Below are 14,655 nucleotides of genomic sequence, written 5' to 3' on the forward strand. Positions count from 1 at the left end.
GGATGGATCGAGTAGTCCGAAAGCTCTGTTGCCGGTCCCAAGCCCGGATAAAGAAGGAGGGTTCAAAGGTGAGGCTAGCAACCTGCTTTTTAGAAAATCCTACACTGCTCAAAGAACCAATACTTTGGTCTCGAAAACAGGACGGATGATTTTGGTAAAAACTTGATAGCGTATATGGATAAAAATGAAAAATATTTATGAGAATTTCGTCATGAAGTTGAGGTTAAATAATAATGAATAAATTTTTCTGTAGCGCAATGTTAAACATCGATGATTGACCACCCCATTTGGTAAATCGTCGTAGGCCAGATATAAATTTAAAATTTCGGTTTTTCATTATTGTCAAAATTGAGGTCTATCCTAATTCTTCAAATAATGAGAATATTCAGATGATTCATATTAAATGCGACACATTATATATATATATATATATATATATATATATATATATATATCTATAGTCTAGGTCTATTTTCAAGATCGGTTAAGTTTTTCTCTAACGCGAAGTAAAACGTCGAGGATTGGTCAAATCGTAGAAAACCGGATATAAATTTTTAATTTTAGTTGAATAACTTCAAAAATACGAAGATATGGAGATCTCTGCAACTTAAATGCGACACACTCTGCATACCGATAATATCGATCTATTTTCAAAATCGGATGACGAGTTTCTTTTTTGTAACTCTTACTATTTTTGAAAGAGCCTTTTTATAATGAGAACCATTTTGATAACTACTTTAAATAAATTAAAATTTATCATCATTCCTCCATGTAGTTTCCATTAAATAGTTTTAAATTGAAAACACATGATGGAAAATGTAATATTTTTGACAAATATTCTGAAAATGTGTGAATGTTTACCAATTAGGATAATAAAATAAATTTGTTTTTTGATAAAAATTATCCAGTTATCACCAATTTTCACTAATTATTGAACTTGTGATACTGAAACCGCAAGCCCCATATAAAATTTTATTACATTTTATAGTGTAAAATGCTGACCTATAAAAAATGGTCAATAATTCATAACTAAAAAAACCACACTTGACAATGATGTTCATTAATTTTCCAATACAGGAAAAATGTAGGCATTTATTCAACAAATACCGGCTTTTGGTCGTCTAACTTAGAGAGTTGCGCAGGACGTCGAAATTCGACGCTGTCCCTTAAATTATCAGTAGGTACAACGCGCTAGTGTCGTATAGGTGCCCGCAATGGCAAATTTCTAAAATTCGACTTTTTGTCTCTGGTAAGTTTCCCCACAAAATGCATGTAACGTACATTGTATCGTATGAACTAAATCTGTTTACTCGTAATCTTGTATTTATCCTTTTGTTATTCTAATAATAACGTACATGTGAATAAAAATATTGAGGAATAAACGTGAAAATGTGTTATATATGCTCTGATAAATTGGCTGATCAAATCTACTTAATACCTAATACTGTTGCAATAGAATAAAAAGTGTTTTTTAAATGTATCTGACACTTATGTGTATACGTCAAAATGCATGAAACTCGTTTGCATGGCACGTGGAACTAGTACACAAACAACTTCACCCGTATTTTTTCTCCATCTTCACAAATTATTTATCTACATGGAAGTGCTTATTATCTAAAACATGACAATGACTTTAATCTATTAACAATACTCGTGCCTGAGAATCGTAGATGAGATAATTGTTAAATTTGACTTGTAATCATTTCGTCGATGGAAAATTTGGGTTAGACATTATAAACAAAGAAAAGAGAAGATAATTATGATAAATTTTTGTTCAGGAAGAAGGAAATATATTTTTTTGCTAGGCGTGTCTGTCATATCTCGCATAAAATGAAAGTTGCGCGACTGGGCATTTTGTGTTTTCTGACCACTGGTCTTGAGCGTGGGAGCATTATTGATCGTGGTGGCCATGCTTATACACGCATCTAACGCACATAATATACACATACTCATCAGCTCACCCCACTTTCTCATTTGTGCTGTCCGTTACGTTATCCATTCATCATTATGATTTCTAAACGTAGCTGTATCTCATGATCAATACTTCGTCTCATACAATTTTAAACTTACTATTTTCTAAATGTAGCTTTTGATATTATACATATTTTATGTTGGTTATTTTACTCTCCATATTAATTAACAACTGTGTTTTGTCGCACAATACGCTTCAAATAATTTTTTTGCACTAGCAAATTATACAATTACCAGTGGTTATTTTGTGAAAATCGCTTTAATTAATTTCATTTTACTTTAATACAGTTTTACATGAATCCTTACATTTTTCTGCTCAGTATAAATTGCAGATAGATTTAGAAAATATATAATAGTAAGTAGTTTTTTTAGAATGATGATTTTTTTTATAATTGATTTAACCATATCGTCAATAATATAGTTAAATACTTCTCCATAAGAATTTTTTAATAGTGGCGTTCGTTATATCTTCAGAGCTGGCAATTGTCGAATAAAAAATAATTTGCCGTAGAAGAGAACTTGCATAAAGTTTAAAAAATTAATATTACTGGAAACTTAATAATGATCAAAAGACACAAGTGATGACTCGATTTTATCCTATTATTCTGAAAAATATTACTGTGTTTTATCATTGGACTGAGAGTTTTTCTTTAATATACGTGTAAAAAATATTGTATATCTTATTATATGTCATTTGCTACTTTTCATTCCTCTCTACAGTTTTATAAACCTGGACTATTGTATCTTATAAAGATGACTTCATAGCTTTTAAGTGAAAGTTACCGTTTAAGGGTAATGCTGATACATTGAACATATCTATCATTTTTTAGTAGCCCAACAAGTCTATTCTCATGTGGAATGTTACTTCGTATTAAATTGCGATCACGATTTACCAGTACCATGTACTGATATTATTATTTTTACCGTATTATTTAGGTTGTCGCGGTATCTTAATTGCTTCCTCGATTCATCCTTTGTTTTTAATTCTCACTTCAAGATATTCAAATGACAAAACTTGTTATCGTTGCCAATTTGCAATTTTTAAAAGTCACCTTCAAATTAAGTACGGCATCCTAGTAGAATTTTCAACACTTGGTATCTATAGATTGAACTATGACGGAATAAGGTTAAGAAGGCAAATTCCTACTATTGTGCTGCATCAGAGTGCTTGTCCGTGTCGATTGCTCTCGCTTAGTCCGAAATAGACGTACGCGGGAGTATTATATTCTATAAAAATTTTTACCAGCTTACAAAAATATATAATAAAGATTCAAGAATTGGATTGGGAAGTGATAACTCCAGATACACTAAAAAATAATATATCTTATTTTATCTTCCGATAAACTATCACAGCTACAGAAATGTCAGATCCTTCTAGAAGATGTCGAAGGTCTAGATCCCTGCTCAAAAAAGAATAATGATATCTTCCCCACCATTTCGGAAATATATGATATTTTAAGTGACCATGACTCCAAATTCACAATATTCGTAGCCTCCATATCAAAAAGTCTGAAAATAAAGAGAAATATTTATTCCAATTGATTAGGGAAATCCAGCAAGACATTTATAATTTAGTAACTAGTTTTCTGGACTATCATGATTAGCAATAGACCTCAAACAGTAAAAATACAATATCAGCGCAGACAAATCATACAAATAATGAAAATACAGTCGTTATTACATCTCTAGAAATTATTTTGATCTCTTTCTTATATAAACCCTAAAAAGGAGGATTGGAATTATGTGGTAGTGTCCAATATCCCGCCTCCATCTACAGCAAATCAGTTTGCGCATTACGTGAAAGAGAAACTAAGAAGAACGTTACCTCCAAATATTTACAATGCTAAAAAATAGGGACAGTGTGCACTTCAAAAGAAGAATTATTTTAAACAGCTCAAGGACATAAATATGTGGCCTCCCGGTGTCAAAATAGACACTGCCATGTCACTTTTAAAACAATTAAATCTAACGCCGCTGGTTCCAAGTACTTCACCTAATAGTGAACTAACAACATGCGACAAAACTTATCTAAAGGAGATCAAAACTGTTAAAACAGGCTAGTGGGAGGCTATAGCAGCTGGTATGTCTGGGGGGATAGAAAAGTCTGATATAATTATGGAAAAAAAATTGCGAAGAAAGATGACGTCTTACATATGGATCCGATGACACAAAATGCAGTGAGCCTATCGCAAAATTTGGATGCGGTAAATGGACGCTAGTATTAACAAAATTTTCGGTAAAATTTAATATTAAAAATGCTTCCCGCAAATTATGCTGTATTTTTTCGAAAAAACAATTGACCGGGACATTTTCTTTGGTGATGTCGACTTCGAATTTCCTATATATTCATAAAAACACTAATTAGTCTGGCGTTCAATTTTTTTCCTTTTAGGCGTATTGAAAATAAGCAAAATAAACCTTAGTCCACTAAAGGTTTAGGTATATCTGCAAAAACCATGCGATCTTCATCTCACCTAAATAAATTCTCGGGCAGTGTTGGAACTATACCGAAAAATCTTTCACAAGATAATAAAAGTCACCAAGGATATTTATTATGATAGAAGACTTGCGAATTCTTGTAATGTTGCCAAAGAAACATGGTCTATTACGAATTAATCCTTTTTCGTCGAGCACAATCTCTACTTCACCTGATCATCTTGATAATTACTTTGCGAATATAGCCAAAAACTTAACGAACTCTATAACTTCTCCTTATAACCCGTTTACATACTCCTATCTCCTTGATGCTAATTTGAATTTATACAGTTTCTTAATAAAAAATACCTTTCAATCAGGACTTTTAATAAACAATTGTACTAATGATGCTATATTCCCACTCCACTGTCTTTTGCAGACGATACTAGTTTCTCTTGTAACAGCCCTGATGTTAAGGCACTTCCTAGGACCATATTTAGCGGTCTAATCACCCTTAAATCATGGTGCGATTCTAATTTTCTGTGTCTCAACGTTTCTAAAACTGAAGTTTTATCTTATAAAAATACGTTGCAGCTTTTTGTATTAAATAACACCACCAATGACATCGTTGAATCTGTACAATTCTTATGGCTTGTTGTAGACAATTCTTTGTAATGGAAGTTACATATCGCCGCTTTATCTAAAAAGTTAAGTACTTCCTGTTTTGCGCTGAGATCAGTTTCCAAGCAATTATCACCTTCTCAAACAGTTTATTATGCCTAACCAACAGCGGATCAAAGGAACAATCTTTTATCGGACACTAAATGACGTCTTGCTCAAATTTAGTTAATATATAGTTTCACTAGCAGAATCCTGTCGAGAGCTTAGGACAAATAACATCTACAGGGCTTATGTGATCAAAGATGGCAGATTAACATAAGATGAAAATGATTTTATTAGCACTCTCCCATGGAAAACTATTCAAATTTTATCAACTATTCATCAGCTTTTGTCTGGTTTCTCACTTAGAGATGAAATATGTGACAGGTAGTCTAATGAAAATAGCACTAATGTGTTGGTTTAAAAATCCTAATAAGAAATATTTTTTTGGTATTTTGAAGTAAAATAATTGTTAGATATCTGCAATGAAACTGTATAGAATTTGGAAGGAACAGTAGGTGCAGATCATATGGTGTAGATATGTCAAAATACGTTTCCTATATTTCTCAAAAACCTGTTTATGAACAATATTTTAATGAATTTTGACCCCCACTTCAAGGACTATGCATATAATATTCTGACGAAATTTTTCGGCATCTTTGACGCGAATCAAAATTTCAAGGATTGACCATACGTGTTAACTCGTAGTAAGCCAAATATGTCTATGGAAAATAAAAATCTATAGTCCTTCAAATAATAAAAATATGGTGTTGTCTTTAACTCAGATACGACATATTTTACAAACAGTATAAGAATGTCAGAACAAAGTATATGAGTGATTTTAAGAGATATAACGAATGTTATAACAAAGAATAACAAAGTTCTATATTTTGAATTTATCTTAACTACACAGAATTTTACATAACCTGCATATTATACCGAATTTGGATCACTAACACTTTGAAACTTTCAATATAAGGTTTTGTTATACAGAATCCTTCAAAAAGCATGGATGAAAATCGTAGTAAATCAACTCTGTAGCTCGCTGTACGTCGAAGAAAAATATTATTTTACGTATTCGATTGAATTGTAATCATTTTCTCTTTTATATACGGTGTGGACGGAAACTCTAACGTTTTATTTTATTTCTTCTTTCAAATAGAACACTCGGTATGTTAAAGCACCAATAGAATCGTTGGTTATGCAACTTCAATTTGTGTTATTTTAAACCATAATTACCTAATACAGGTATTGACAAAATTAGACAAATGTCAGATATCTATCGTTTATATATTTTAATTCTTAAAAATAGCCTGCTCAAAAGATAATTAATGGGTTTGATTTGGCTTTTGGGTGAGTGTAACTAAAATTGTTCACTGGCATCAAATACAAAGTCGTAGCAGAAGCATGGTAACTGCTGAAATTAAAGGCAACAATTACAGCTGATTTCAAGAAATAAAATAAACGACTATACACGCCGGAGTGTATGTGAAAAATTTACTGAAAAAATGTAATATATTAATATTAACTATGGTTTACAAACAATAAAGTTCTATTTGAAGGAAGAAAGATTCGAGTTTCGGTTGAGCCTGTAAACAAAAGAGATTACGATTAAATGGAATATGGAGATTTGCAAAATATGGACCTGTTAGGTAAAATATTTTATTTTATTTATGTATTCACAAAAGTTAAAGAAAATAACGTGACTAAACTTTATATTAAAAGCTTTAAAGAAATGAGCGAGATCCAAATTCGGTATGATATACAGGAGGTCCCATTTGAAAAAACAATACAATACTCTCTACAGTTCGTGGAAATTTCAAAATATGGACGTTAAAAACCATCTTTTCTAATTTCTCTGTGATATCTCTTAAAATATCCTATATCCTACCTATATAAGTTCGTCGTAAGATTGGTACACTCTGTATACAGATAATAAAGTGCATGATTATGTCAAAGAGCAAATGATTTCGTTTATTGAGTTTATGATTGCAGGTCTGCAATAAAACTTTATTAAATGGAATATTTATGCTCTGGCTCTCAACATTAATCAATTTTGTGTTTGACGTTCAATAACATCATTAACTTCTTAATATCAACCACAAATTCACAATTACATTCAAAATGACGAATAACTTCGAATCTGATATCTAATAATTATTAGTAACAAATTTTCTTCCTATTTTTCCTACATATGTGTAATGGTACAAATTGTCGACATATATCGCCATAACATCGTCACCATGCTTTGGCATAGCATTTATTTTCCTCAATTTCCATTTTCATTCCGCTGCTTTCTCAAAGTTGGAATTTTTGGAACCTTTGGTGATATTCATAGTGTTGACATAGAGGTAGTGATATAGTTAATTCAGTATTATACTTTCATTTCGGTACAGATTGGTTAGTTTTTGTTTCATTGGCAAATATTAGCTTATTAATGTACTAATTAATGAACTCCTGCCATAAACAATAAATGGTTTTCTGTGTAAATACTTTTTCACAAAATACGATGAATTGTTGGCGTGTAAATTAATCGCCAAGGTAAATTCGTTGGCTCCTTACCTGCATCTGCAAGTAAGGAACAATAGGTTAATGGTTATGGGGCAAATATACCTCAAATGTGAAATTAACAATTTCTTGTCAATTTGCTTTTATTCATTGCTGTTTCTATCTTCTAGCGAAGTGAAACATAGTGAAAAATGTTGGTGTCAGTTATTGGAAGTGAAAGTGGGAGAAGTTTAATTGTTTGCAAAAATTTGACATTTTCCAAAGACAGGATCTTGGAAAGTTGAGAAATACGAATAAGAGGATATCCACGAGAGAATATGCGCACAATCACGGAGCATCCGGAGTGATTGCATGAGGAAGGCAAGGGGAGATAGCAGTGAGAGGCCTTCAAAAATTATTTGTTGAGCTTCAGCAACAACTAATTATTTTGGCTGCAATAGGAAGAAGTATCTATAATAGTCGCCGTAAAATCCTTCCAGGTCCAATTCCTAAGAACATAAAAGAGTTCTCATCAGCGCATACGGCGAAACCCGAAACGTACTAAAAATGTGTTTTTGTATCTATAGTGTGTCCTATTATATGCATAAATACTAAAAGATGTTCCTTCCAAATAATAACCTAGTCAATAAAGAGTGCATTATTTATAAATTATATTGTTTCAGTTCATTTCTATTTATAATGTACCGGGTGTCCCAATAATAATGACTCTCGGCCATATCTCTGGAACCGTTTATAGTACAACTGCGCGAAAAAATAATTTATAACAAATGTGACCTCGAGAAAAACCTGGAAATTATTTACAGAGTTGTAGGTCCACCTCCAGAGGGCGTAATTGAATACTAAAAATTATAAAATGAATAATTCACAAATTCTGCCTAACTAAGATACATTTAAACTATGATTATCGTATTATTCAAGAAATTCAACGTATATTTGATTGTACAAGTTTTAGTCTATCTCTTCAAATAAGAAGTGGGGGGAAGCGAGAACTTTATTATGAAAAAACGCCTGTTCTACTTAACTCATCTATGCAAACTTAGTCTTTTTGAAGAGAGCTCCTTTCTACCAATGTAAGAGTTATAATTTCGAAACAACCTAATGAGTAACGTATACGCTAGAGGGCGTTATCTATTTATTTTTTTAAATCTAGCTATCCTTGAAAAATGGTGAATGGAAACATGCAGTTTTAATTAAGGAATATAAAAGTAGGTAAAATTAGCAACAGAATAGCGAAAACCGCATGTCGATATCTTTTTCGTATTACGAGATATCTTAAAAAATGTGTAAATTTTGAGCATTTTCCTTTAAACATAAATTACTCCGGTTTGACTGAACGGATTTCAACATTTTTTGACTCCTCAAAATTGTCTTTCCTTGTTCTATTTCTATTTTTCAAGGATAGCTAGATTCAAAAAAAATAAATAACTAGCGCCCTCTAGCTTATTCGTTACTCATTAGGTTGTTTCGAAATTATAACTCTTACATTGGTAGAAAGGAGCTCTCGTCAAAAAGACTAAGTTTGCATAGATAGGTTAAGTAGAACTGGACTAACAGGCGATTTTTCATAATAAAGTTCCCGCTTACCCCCACCTCTTATTTGAAGAGATAGACTAAAACTTGCAATCAAATATACGCTGAATATCTTGAAGAATACGATAATCATAGTTTAACTGTATCTCAATTGGGCAAAATTTGTAAATTGTTCATTTTATAATTTTTGGTATTCAATTACGCCCTCTGGAGGTGGACCTACAACTCTGTAAATAATTTCCAGGTTTTTCTCGAGGTTACATTTGTTATAAATTATTTTTTCCCGCAGCTGTACTATAAACGGTTCCCGAGATATAGCCGAGAGCCATTCTTATTGGGACACCCGGTATATGAAATGTCTTTCCAAAACTGCGTATAATATACATTTATAGATAGTTCTTACAAAATTTTTCGTACGTATTTACTGTTGAAACTGCCATAATATTCTTAGTATATTTAATGCTTAGGTATTGTTATATAAATGTTGCTTTTTAATAATAAATTAGTCAAAGTGCACCTACCATTTGTTTTCCTTTTTGGTTCCAATATAAAAACCCAGCGACAAATTTACCTATAGGGATTAAATGAAGCTTTAAATTCCGGCGACCAATTTACTTGTCGGATTAGTGGAACAGGTAACTTTGGCGACGAGTTTACAAAGTTCGGAATTAATACAAGATCATACATTTTTGCAAATTGTCACTATCTAGGAAAGTTATTCTTAGTATTAATTCTAATTTACTTCGTTACTCAGCAAATGATGTACTAAACAATTGACGAACATTTCTTCATCATTTTATGAAAATAGTTGATGGTTACCTCCCACCCCAATTCGTTAAGGTTCGTCTTGCACAATCAGATCAGGTTACTTTTCGATTACAGCTATCTACATTATCTGTTTCTTCAGGTTTCAGACTTTAAAATGCACGTACATTCCACTAAACACACAGAAGCTCCTTTCTGGAATGTTAACCCGGCTTCGCAGTACTTCGTGGTGATTCATTAAAGAGTATCACTGTGTTTTGCGTTTTTGATTATCACATAGGAGTTATTTTTTGTATTATTCAGTGATGAAATGATCGAAAAAAGGCTGCATGTGATACCGATGAAGCAATAAGTTGCATATGATGGATCGGTTGCCTTTGTCCTCTTTGGATGGTCTTCCTGATAGCTGAGAGTCAAACAGATCCAAATGACCGCATCATAAGTTTGAAAAGCTTAGTTGGACTTCACGAATGTCGAAGCACTTGGATAAACATCGCAAATGTTTTTAGTCGCATTTTTTGTGTCATTACCCTTCCAAAACTCAAAAAGCGAACAATGCCCAAATTGCAAGAGTCGAATATCTAATTATTGAAAAATAAACAAGACACAATAACCCTCAAATGTCTTTAAACTGCACGATAATCCCTAAAGAAAAGAAAGCATCTGCTAGGTAAAGAGGCAAGGTGTAAACGTCATCTATATAATTTAAATAAATATTTGTATTGTCATTTGAAGACCGATATTAATTTTTTCTGATGTGATTGAAGTTGAAGACTACATAGAATAAAATAATAATTTCATTCCCTGTATCATTTGCTGTATTGAAAATTCCACATCTTCTCATATCATTCATTGGTTTTTACCTAAATTTTAATTGAAACAGTATTTGTTATCTTTTATCGACCCTCTATTTTATTGATTTGTTAATTTTATCAGTAATCAACAGAAATAATTTTATATTTAAATAAATTTCAACGGGAAAGGCAGTAAATAAAGATAATGGTAATCGAAATTGAAACCCGTACGCATTTATTGATTTTTACCTCGAGTAATATTTAATAATGCAGATAAATATAATTTGTAACGGAACCACCTGTATTTACTCTTGAAAATAATGGGGTGAGCGAACAAGCAATATAATTTTGAGAGTAATAAGTATACATATTCTCAGTATTGGATAAAAATGATGGTTGGTAAATATTATATAGAGTTGACGATAAAATTATTTAAAATAATATTTGGTAACATTAGGTACAAATGAAGTGAATATTGTGAAAACCGGCAAACAAATAAAAACTGTTCTAACAGTAATAAAAAAATGGAAATTTTGGATCTTCATTATTATTAGTATAATGGATGTTCATTCCTTTGATATGTTTAGAAAACTATGTTTTAAAAGAATAGTATAGACCCTACAACTTCTATTCTCTTCTATCCTCTTTAGATAATATATCTATGGGATGTATTGATCCATTGGAGATCTACACTTTGTTAAATATACGCCAACTGAATAATTACTATTTCCAGCTGTTTCAAAATTACAATTCCATGGAATTACAATAAATCTAACGTGCTCTAAATTTGGTTGATTTTTTTCCATAAGTCACCGTTTTTTATTGGTTTATCCTTGAACATACTCAGGTAACTTCATAATCGGTATTGAGTGACGTTTGAGGTGAAATTTCATTTGAATAAAGATCGCGAAAATTTTTATTTTTCATACTTCCACGCACGAAGTAAATAATTAGTAATAGTTCAAGAAATAAGGTTCACATTTTTTGAAAGAATTATGATAAGAAGATATAGAGTAGTATCAACATATAGAAAAGTACAGACAATACTTTTCTCAGTAACATAAAGCTACTGGCGACCAAATTTAATCTTCTTAAGGTCAGTCAGTCAGTGTATTCTTCATTTACCTAGGAATCCTGTGAGATTCCATAAGGTGACTTATAAATCTATGGCCAGAAAAAATCGCCATAATCTTTCTATTGTTTACTTAATTTTTTTACACCACTATTTCAAATTTAAATATTGTTGTGATAGTTTTCTATGAATTATAATTTTCACTTTTAATATAATTATGATAATAATTGTAATTCTCAAACAATAAATTACTGATTTTTCCGAAAATTATACTCTGATCCATAATTTGACCGCTTATTGGAATTTATGTGTATTGACACTTCAATTACCCGTAATAACAAAATTGACGTACACAGAATATACATTTAGTAATTACGTACATTTATCCTGACGTTGTGGTTTATCAATGAATTAATAAATTCAATTTTGATCGTAATATGTAATTGAATATAACCCTCACAGTAACATTAACATATTCATAATACGGCTATTACTAACTAACTATTTTAGCTATGGAACTAAATTATAAATCTCGATACTTGTTGATAATCGAATTATCCAATAAATTGTCAATCCTTCAAAGAAGAATCAATGAAAAAATTAATCACGAAACCCACAAAAGGTGGTACCATATAATTAAAAGAACTGAAACGCACATTGATATCAGTATTTTTTTAAATAGATGAATTTGTGTTTTCTGTAAATGTGATTGTCTCTGTAATCTGAATTTCCTCGTATTCTTCACGTTTATAGTTATCTGATTGGTTTGTACTTTGTCTATTTTTAAAGAGATTCATTCATACCACTTCGATGCTCGAACATACTTGCAAAACGTGTGTTTTGCTCAAAATATCCCGGTGGCCAAAGATATTTCTGGGGATCGTTTATTGTTTCGGCAATTATTTCCATGATCCAGGCTGCGATACTCATACAGTTGAGATATTTAGCAAACATTCATTTGACTTATCTTTGGTTCATCATATTTTCTTAAATTAAAAATTCAGTGAGATAATGGTCATTCTATTATCTGAGAAATAAATTGATCCGTATTTTTCTCCAGCAGTCTAAAACCATCGAGCAAATGTACAAAAATTCCGTGTTTTGCTTTAATTTTTACCTTCTTCTGCGTCGATAGATGTTGGATTATTTAACCAATAGTGTGTTCACTTGCAATTTTGTAAATGAATAATATATCTCCTGACGAGTCGTCTGTTGGTTATCGTCCGTTGTGGAGGTATATACAGGTATGAGTATAATGATTCTAAACACTTGTTGGTTTGGAGTTAAATATCAGAAGATACTTTCTTTACAGTTATCTGATTACTCTTCCACGACACTTTTATAAATATAAACTATTTTAATGGGATATATCAATAAAACCGTGATCAATCAAAAATGTGGTTTAGGGTTCCTCCGCTACTACTACTACACCAACAGTCACAATAACATTGTCTTACGCCCTCTTCAATAACCAAGTGACCCAATGTAGGTCACTAATTTACCCATTTCAAAATCGCCAATATGGTGAATTTGACGTCCTCCAACTTAAGGCATATTGTTACATTAAATACACAAACTTATAATAAATGAAAATACCTACTGAATGAAAAATCAAAAGAGAAAATTTATATGGTCAAAAAAATTAAGGTCAAGAAATTATTTCTTCTTGCTCTCACACTTTGCACTAAGTGTAACAACATATGTTGTGGTTTACGTTAGTAGTAAACAGTTTCACTTTTTACTTATTTGTACCATTTTAGGTCAAGTAATTTTGAATTTTTGAATTTATATCAACTCGGCAGTCTTTACAAAACGAAATTAAATTTATTTCAACGCATGACAAGAAGACAAGAAAATTTGGATTAATACCGATAGCGATAATTTTTTCTAAAATAAAATAGTGGAATATTTTTTTTATGAAAGTTTTAGAACTATATAATTGTTTACGTGGCACAAATTTCCAAATTATCCACTAATAAGGTAGTAAGTGTACTATCACAGTTGATATTTGCACATCTTGTAGGAGAATTATAGTTAGCATAGTTTTTGGAAGATTTTATGAAGGACTACACTCATGGATTCGCATTTCAAATTCTTGAGCTTTAAATAGAATAGAAAATAATTCTAAACTATATTTAGACATATCACTCATATATAAAGTGAAAATAATTCGTCGATTATATTAGACTATTACCAAGGCAAACCTAGGATCAATGATGGAATATCTACTATTTGGTTAGACTAAGCATTCTTTTATAACCGAAATAATGATTAGTCATTGGAGATACCAAAGAATTCTGATGACATAATCACTGAAGACATTATTGTGCTTCAACAATTGGAATTAACACTGCTCTCTTAAGAATAGTTTGCGTTCATTTACAAACAGTTGACTATTACCATTTTGTGTAGACTGATTTCTTAAAGTTAGTTGTTAGTTTTCCATAAGGCGTTAATCTAGGGTATTTATATTTTCGATACATTGGCTGATCGTTTTTTCGTAGATGTAGATTAATGATGGACGACAAGAGTGACTATTTATTATTATGTATCATTCAATAAAAATGAGAAAAAGCGAAAACATAGAAGTCGACTTTGGTGGTAAACTGATTTCTTACGTAATAGATAACACGCGAGCTAGTGATAAATTATCATCATTTTGAAATTTTACCATAATGATATGAACTACATTCAAATATGTGTTTCGTTTTTATCACCAAAAATTGTTGGTGCAAACTACAAAAAATCAATACTACCTAAAATCTTTAATCTTGATTATAAGTTTTTTTGACAGCTTATACCACAGTACACAATTTCTTCCGTAGTGCGAAAAACCTTTTTTCTGAACTTTGTCAGACTATAATGGAAATGCTTCATGAAAGAAATTGTGTAAAGGTATGTATGTTGAGATAACCCTTTACGTATATTTGAAAAATATCA

General features: G+C 31.2%; 1 protein-coding gene across 1 annotated transcript in view; it reads left to right on the forward strand.

Moving 5' to 3' along the window:
* The first annotated feature begins 1,189 nt into the window (after window positions 1–1,189).
* LOC130898041 (zinc finger protein hangover) overlaps window positions 1,190–14,655 on the forward strand; it is a 31,064-nt gene continuing 17,598 nt past the window's right edge. Inside the window, exon 1 of the mRNA XM_057807079.1 lies at window positions 1,190–1,249. The gene's annotated coding sequence lies outside the window, so the exon portion shown is untranslated. The remainder of the gene's footprint in view (window positions 1,250–14,655) is intronic.

Source organism: Diorhabda carinulata, chromosome 1, assembly GCF_026250575.1.
Source record: "Diorhabda carinulata isolate Delta chromosome 1, icDioCari1.1, whole genome shotgun sequence".
NCBI lineage: Eukaryota > Metazoa > Arthropoda > Insecta > Coleoptera > Chrysomelidae > Diorhabda > Diorhabda carinulata.